This window comes from Mandrillus leucophaeus, unplaced genomic scaffold, assembly GCF_000951045.1.
Source record: "Mandrillus leucophaeus isolate KB7577 unplaced genomic scaffold, Mleu.le_1.0 Scaffold2425, whole genome shotgun sequence".
NCBI lineage: Eukaryota > Metazoa > Chordata > Mammalia > Primates > Cercopithecidae > Mandrillus > Mandrillus leucophaeus.
The window spans coordinates 1-8814 of NW_012102505.1; the positions used below are offsets into that span (position 1 = coordinate 1).

Genomic DNA, 8814 nt, shown 5'->3' on the forward strand with positions numbered 1-8814 from the left:
CCCATGTTGGTCAGGCTGGCAGTATTTTTTTGTTTGCTTGTTTGTTTTTTAATGGGTTACCTGTCCAGGTGACATCAGCTGGTCCCTCAAAATACAGGGTCTAAAAAACACACCAAACACCAATCTTAGACTTTACAGTAGTGATATTATCTATAGGAGCAACTGAGGAGGCTACAAATCTTGTGACTTCCAGGTACATTATTCCTGAGCCATAATTTTAACCTTATGCCTAATTTGTTAGTTTTACAAAGGTAGTTTCAGTCCCTTAGCAGCGAGGGGTTACTTTTGGGAAGCAGCTGTTATCATCTTTGTTTTAAAATTAAACTATGAATTCCTCCATAGTTAGCTTGGCCTATGCCCAGGAATGAACAAGAACTGTTTGTGAAGTTAGAAGCAAGATAGTCAGCTATGTTAGATTTTTCTCACAGTCATAATTTTTGCAAAGATGGTTTCAGTTCCGCCCATTTTTGTATAGAAAATGCATGCTTATGTGTACCAGGATACACATTCAGGAATGTTTAGAGTGGCATCATTTGTAATAACTGAAGGATAGATACAAATATAATAGCTATCAATGGCAATATGGTTATACACACTGTGATATGTTCATACATGGAAGTCTGTATTGCAATGAACAATATCAGGCAAGTGGTCACCCAACAACATAGATGGAATTTAAAAACATAATGAAAAGTTGATATGAAAGAAGCCAGACCTAATAATATCCTACATGATTCCATGTGTATAAATATTGAAAACATGTATGTATACATACATACATACATAAGAGTTTGGAAAAAGAAGACTTGCTGAGTCTTCTGGCCTTCATCTTTCTCCCATGCTGGATGCTCCCTGCCCTCAAACATTGAACTTCAAGTTCTTCAGTTTTTGGACTCTTGGATTTACACCAGTGGTTTGTCAGGGCCTCTTGAGCCTTTGGCCACAGACTAAAGGCTGCACTGTCGGCTTCCCTACTTTTGAGGTTTTGGGACTTGGACTGGCTTCCCTGCTCTTCAGCTTGCAGACGGCCTATTGTGGGACTTCAACTTCCGACTGTGTGAGTCAATACTTCTTAATGAACTCCCCTTCCTATACACATCTATCCTGTTAGTTCTGTCCTTCTAGAGAACCCTGACTAATACAGATCTAGGTGTACATACAAACAGATTTTGTGTACATACATACATACATGCATACATACATACACATATACAGCATACATACACCCCTACACATGCATGTGTGCACACATAAATGTACACTGGCATGCAGGAATACACATGTCCATACATACGTGTGCACATGCACACACATGCCTACACACATACATGCGCATACACACACAAATATGTGTGCAAATACATGTACACACATAATAAATAACATATGTGTGCATAGATGCACGTACACACATGCACACACACGTGCACACACATATGTCCATACACACATAATGGACGTATACATATGTACATACATGTAGGCACATGTGAGCACAATGTATACATGTATGCATATGTATATGTGCATACACATGCACACAATCATACATGTGTATACACACATGCATAAATACACACCTGTATACACACATGTATACATGTTTAAACACATACATGCAAACATGCATGTGCACATTTATATATACACAAATACCTACACACAAACATGCAAAAATTCTGTGCACACACGTACATGGACACACATGCATGCATGCACACACACACATATGCATGTGTGCCTGCAGACATGCATATGCAGACACATGTATACACACATGCATACACGCAGATGCACGTGCACATGGGTGCACACACGTGTACATACACACATGTGTAGATGCGCGTGCACACATGTGCACACACATGTATAATGCACACATGTGTTCACATGTACATGCGAGCATTATGCATGTGTAGATACATGTCTACAAGCATGATACATGCACACATACATGCACACACATGTATAGTGCACATATGCATGCACGTGTACATACATTTAGACATACATGTAGATGCATATGTACATGCATGTATACATGCGCATATACATCTACACATGCATGGACCCACACATGCATGTACACCTGCATACTGTGCACACAATACATGTATACAGATACATGTGTGCATACATGTGTGCATACACGTGTACACACATGCATGCATACACACATGCATTTGTAGATACATGTGTACATGTGTGTACACACAGACATACACATATGCATCCACACATACACGTATACACATGAGGTGGCACATTCAGCTTTCAGGAGGACAATCAGGGACTCTGTCACCTTGACAACTTTAGCCTCGCCTTCTTCTAGTCATCTTGCCAGAACACCTGTGCCCATGTTTTCCTAACACTGTCATCAGAGTACTTTTACCGTCAAGGCATCTGGGGGTTAGGAGAGCTTTTTGCACAGAAGGTACTTGGCTTCGTTGGAAAACCGATGATACATGAGGACTGGGGTGGTCAATCCCTCACAGGTTTCTTCATATGAAAAATGAGGACTGTGGGATTCTCTGGCTGGATCTCAGCACCTAGAGGTGGATCCGGGCAATAGGAGCTGCTCAGCAAGTATTAGCTACTGCTTTGGTTGCCTTCTCCCTGTGGAAAACTGGCCTCTTACATTGAATTTGTATCATAGGCACTCATGAGGGGCTTGACTGTATCAATATCTGATGACAGATTTTAGTGCAGTTCTGTTGTCGTGCTGATTTGCTCATTTGGGAGATAGCATCCAGCTTCTTGTGAACATTAAAATGAAATAAAATAGATTATGGAGGAAAAGAATAGATACATACTAAGGTATTATTTTCCAGACAAAATGGATTTGGATAAAAGAATCTAATTAAGAATTTGTGCATGATTCTTTTAAACTTCCTTTGAGTCCTTTTTTTTGGGGGGGCCTGTTTTTCAAGTCTCTGATTTTTGTCACCCTTCTCCCATCAGGTCAGAGAGATAGCCAATGGTCAGAAGGAATCTTCCAGCAACGACCATAGCACTTTCTCCTGCCTGCAGATACGTCTTTTTATTCAGCCATTATGGGAAGTAGCAGCACCATCCAGTTCTCAGAGAGCAAGCTCTGGGATAACTGAGCTAACCCCAGTTGCTAATCTAAGATAATCCCAGTTACCCCAGTGGATTTACAGATTGAGGTTAAAACCTAGCAGGGTTCTCTTCCTGGAAAGGACAGCCTTCCCTCTAAGGTTTCAGATAGACCCTGGGTGAGGAAAGGGCCCTAAATGGCTTGAAAAATTGAATGCCCTTTAGGCAAAGCAGGAAGCCCTGCTATGGAAGAGCATCGTTTGAACATAAATCAGGTTATCAGTACAAACAGAGTGTTCAGGAGGTCAAGATGGTTAAGCAGAGAGCCTGACCAGAATGTCCGTGGTGGAGAGAAACAATCTTGTTGGGAGAAAGATGACAATAATTGGAGACTTAGAATAAAGGCTGAAAATGATTCAAAGAAACTGCAAAAAGAATAAGGCATAAATCGTTTACTATATTATGTGGTGCAAATCTCACCTTGTATTCTATTCCTCCACAATCTTTATTTCATTTTGATGTTCAAAGAGACTTGTGGTGCCAATTAAATGAACAACACAGCTAGTGACAACAGAAATGCACTAAGAAAAAGTCCCTCATCAGCTCTTGAAAGCAGGTTCCTTAAAGGTGAACAATATTCCACATACAAGGACTTTTTCAGCACCAAACATTAGAAATGGAACTGAATGTTTATTATTCTTTATATAAGTTGGTTGATATGACTTTTCAGCTTCCCTCAGTATCATTATCCAAATTTTGTAGATGACACTAAAGCTCAGAGGAGTTAAACAATTTTCCTCAAATCACATAGCTTTAAATGGGAAAACCAGATATGAAAAGCAGATTTCTTTCTAAATTAAAAAATAAAAAATAAAAAACCCATGAACTCTTGCTTTACCTTAGCACATAGTCTCGCCATCTGTTTTCTCCACACCAGGTCATTCATGTAACATTTGCTCACATAACAAACACAAATAAATGAGTGGATTCATTCATCAGATATTAATTCAGAATCTCTTTTGTGTCTACAATACTAGGCTCCAGCCTTCCCAGTGTCTTTGTCTCCTTTCCCTCAAATCTCCCCACCCAAGGTCTTGACAAATCCTGTAGATCCCTCCTACACAAAGTCTCCAGAATTTTTTCTTCCTTTTCACTCACCTCTGTTGTCATCCATGCTACGGTGTTTAAGGAGGATGTATTCTGCGCCATGAAGTGTGACGGGCACAGGCAATGCAGAAAGAGTCCTGCTATCCACCTCAGGAGCTGACACAATAAATGAGGGTAAACCTCAATCCTTTAATATCTTTGTGACTTCTTTCCCCTTAAATCCAATTCCTGTTTTCTTAGTTCAAGCTCTGACATTCAAAACTAAACACTTTTTTCTAACATGTTGCTTTAATTATTTAAGCCGTTTGCCTAGGACTTTTTCAATTTCTCTTAAGTTTTCATAAAACTCTCCCACTCTCCCAACATATCTCTAAGTGACCAGACTTTTCAATCACTGCTTCCCTCAATGTGTATTTGACACACACACACACACACTCTCTCTCTCTCTCCCCACTTAAATTGAACAGGTTTATTTATTTACACAGGAATTCCTACAAACAGCCCGGTTTTCTCCAACGTATGTCCACTCCTTCTCTTCATAGCTCAATTTTAATTCTTACACTCTGATATTTTATATATTCTTACACTCTGATATGATCTTGTCTCTTATTCTTTATGGCTCTGCTCTGTAATTTTGTTGTTGTTGTTCTGACATATAGTTGGACGTGTAACTTGTACATGACACACTTTAGCAAGGAGGCAACCCATATCTCAGATGTAAGTGAAAGAAGCACTCTCCTGGGGTTTCCTAGGGGAGTGGTCAGCATGCTGGCCTCATTCCTGAAAGGGCCTAGTTATGAAAACATCAGGAGCTTTTTGCCTTCCAGAAATCTGTACCATCTCACAACCCCCAGACAGTCTCAGCCACAAGGAACAAGTGATAATGCCATCCCACCTTTATAACCACACACACAACACACACACTCATACAAAATCATTTAATCATTTTAAATTATTTAATCATTTTTTAAAAATCAGTGACACTTTAGCTGGGCAGGTCTAGGCAGGTCCTCCTTTGCTGGGACATGCCTTTTTCTGTCCTGGAATACCCTAAACTTGATATTGTGGTAGCACGAGTTTTCCCTTTGTGACTTTATCCTTCTTCCCTTTTCTCCTCCTTCTTTGCAGGAAATGAGTAGACACTGCACTGTTGCCCTGGCCCATCAATGAAAAGATCTACTCTTAGTAGAGCCCTGCTTTTGCGCTGAAGTCCCTGAAATCACCTGTGTTCCATGCCACCCACTAAGGATAAATAAAGCTCCCCCGATGTGGGGAATTAGCTCAAGTGGTAGAGCGCTTGCTTAGCATGCAAGAGGTAGTGGGATCGATGCCCACATTCTCCAAGCTTTATTATTTAGGTCTCCAAACCCGAGTCAGTGTCTGAGAGCAGGATACTGCTTTAGTTCAAGATATAGGAGCAGCAACAATACAGGACTGGTGACGGCTCCCTCCTGGCATTCAGTACAGTGTAGATCTACCGTGTAATTAATTTTCTGTTTCTTTGAGGAGTTGTGAAACCAAGGGACATACACAATTGCTCTTTTCTCCCTGTTTCTGCCTGCAGCTTGAATGTGAGACAATTGTGAAAAGTGCCACTTGGGTAAATACAGCCCCGGCTTTCTGGTGAGAGGACTGAAACCAGGATGTGCCAGGTAACTAGAATGTGCCTGGACAGATACTGTAGAAAGCAAACCCATAAAGTTGTTCATGAGCTTGTGGACGCACCTGTCAGCTGTGAATAAGTGGCTCTAATCCCAAACAACTTACCAAAAAAGAGCCTGAGAGCTGAGCTGAGCAATGACACACTTCCCAGTCCTCACTGACCATTGCGTTGCACACACTCCAGAGATCTCTGAACAGTAGTGTCAAGGCTTTGTAAATAGAGTTATCTTTGAAACAGCAACACATGGAAGGCTGGTTGGTACTTGGAACTTGAACACAAGGCTATTGAGTGCCTGCGAAAACAAAAATGGCAATATTATCCTTAAGATTTCAACAAGACACAGTGTCTCATCACATAATCCAAAGAAGTCCAGGTTACACCCCCAAAATATTCAGCATATGAAAAAACAGGGAGATCTTAATTCACATGGCAAAGAGAATCCTTGACAATACTGAGAGGACACAGGTGTTAAATCATCTGACACATACATTAAGCAGTTATTTTAACAATGCTCCTAGAATTATGGGATAGCATTCGTGAAGTGAATGGGAAGTCTCAGCAAATATTTGGAATATATAAACACCAATTTTAACTGAAGAATTAAAAAAATGTATTAAAACTCTTAGGAGAAATAAAAAGCTTAACTGGATGATCTCAATAACACAATGCGGAAGACTAAGGAAAAAGTCAGTGAACTTGAAAACAGAACAAGAATACCTACACAATCTGAACTATAGAGAGAAAGGAAGATTTTATTTGTCCCTGAACAGAGGCTCAGGGAAAAATAAAAAATAACAAATCCAATATTCACATTATTGTAATCTGGAAAGAAGAAGACAAAGAGGTTTTTGTGGGATAAAACTTTGAAGAATTAATAGCTGAAAATGTATCAAATTTGTCAAAAGATATAAACCAGATTTTTAAAGTTCAGTAAATGTCAAGCACGATAAACCCAAAGAAACCCATAGCAAGACATATCATAAACTGCTGAAAACTAAGAAAATACAAAACAATTTTGAAAGCAGCCAAAGGGAAATGAAAGAGAAAATACCGTATGAATGAGTGTAGATTTCTCATCAGGAACCACAGGGGCCAGAAAAAATGTCATAACATTCAGTAAGTACCAAAAGAAAAAGACATGTCAACCCAGAATGCTATGTGGAGCAAAAGTGTCTTCCAGGCATAAAGGCAAATAAATGCATTCTCATCGGAAGGTAAATAAATACATTCTCAATCCTAGCAAGACTGCTGGAAAAGAATTAGCAAAGATTTGAGATAAGAAAAGTTAGAACATCATCAATGAAGGAACAAAAGCAGAAATAGAAAATGTCTGGGTAGACCTAACAGACTGTTATTCTTCCCTTGAGATCATTAAGGTATGTTTGATGATTGAAAACAAAAATTGAAAATTTCTCTGATGCAGTTGTCATTGTATCTAGATGTACTACATACATAAGATAAAAGGGTAAGTGTAATGGGTCTAACTCTTCATGAAGTTTCTATATTCAATTTGAATGGTGAAAAATTGATTCTCAGTATATTGTAAAAGGTTATATATGTATATGGTAAACCCTAGACCACTTACTAACAAGATTTAAATAAACCAAAACAAGATAGAAAGAGGAACATAGATGAGTTAAAACAAAGGGAAAAAAGGTTAATAAATTATTAAATAATACACCTATCTAAAAACTTATCTGTAATAACATTACATGTAAATAATCTAAATCCATTAATTAAAAACTAGAGATCATCAGAATGTGTTAAAAATAAATATGCTCACTAAAGAAAGCCACCTGCAGTACACTTATATATAAGAATAGAAGTTATACAAGAGATTGAAAGAAAAGAGTGGGAAAAGATACCTCATGCAAGCATTAATCAAAGACAGCTGTGGTGTATATATACATAAAATCAGACAAAGTAGATTTCAAAGCAGAGAAATGTTTCAGGAATAATGAGGGCTGCTAAATAATTATGATTGTCAATTTTCCAGGGGGATACTGTCCCAAATGTATATGAGAACACAGAGCTTCAAAACTCATAAACAAATTTGGATACACAAGGTAAAAACAGAAAAATCTAATTATAGTTGCAGACACTAACACTCCTCTCTCAGTAATTGGTAGACTTAGAGAAAACAAATCAGCAGACATATTGGAGAATTGAACCACACCATCCAGTAATGGACCTATCAACTTTGTAACACAAAATAAAAATTTAGGTAGAAGGCAAAGACAAAAATTAAAAGAAAAGTAAGATCATGTTATAACCAGGAAATTAAGAGTAGTCCAGCATATAGAAGAGTGCTATTATTGAAATAGTTTGAAAGAGTTACTTAGTTATTTTGAGACTTTTTTTGAAGGAGTTATTTAGCTGGAAATGACAGAAAGGCTGAAAATGGCGAATCTGGAGGTGGATCTTCCCTCATCCATATTTATATTGTCTTCTTTTGAGGTCTAGGGTGTCTATACTTTCTCTAAATTACCTGATCCTACTATAGTGTCTGGCACAGAGCATCTCCCAAGTGAATATGTACCAAATGACTGGATAGTAATTGATAGATTTAAAAGAGCTGTGCAAGAATAATGTTAATTATTTGACAAAACATCGAATGTGGTGTTTGAAGGAAGACAATGAGTCAAAGTTGACTTGAAAGGTATGCCCAAGGCCAGACTTATTTCTGTAATCCCAGCACTTTGGGAGCTCAAGATGGGCAGATCCCTTGACACCAGGAGTTTGAGACCAGCTTACACAACACAGTGAAACCGCTTCTCTACACAAAATACAAAAATTAGTCAGGTGTGGTGGTATGCATATGTAGTTCCAGCTACTCAGGAGGCTGAGGTGGGAGGATCAATGAAACCTGGGAGGCCGAGGTTGCAGTGAACAGAGATCGCACTGGTGCCTGGACAGCAAAGTGAGACCCTGTCATAAAATAAAATAAAATAAAATAAAATAAAATAAAATAAAATAAAGTAGTTAAA

At 38.6% G+C, this 8814-nt stretch overlaps 1 non-coding gene across 1 annotated transcript; it reads left to right on the plus strand.

The window, feature by feature from the left end:
- The first annotated feature begins 5434 nt into the window (after positions 1-5434).
- On the plus strand, positions 5435-5507 carry TRNAA-AGC. The gene has a single exon. It is a non-coding gene; the product is annotated as a tRNA-Ala (tRNA).
- The last annotated feature ends 3307 nt before the right edge of the window (positions 5508-8814 follow it).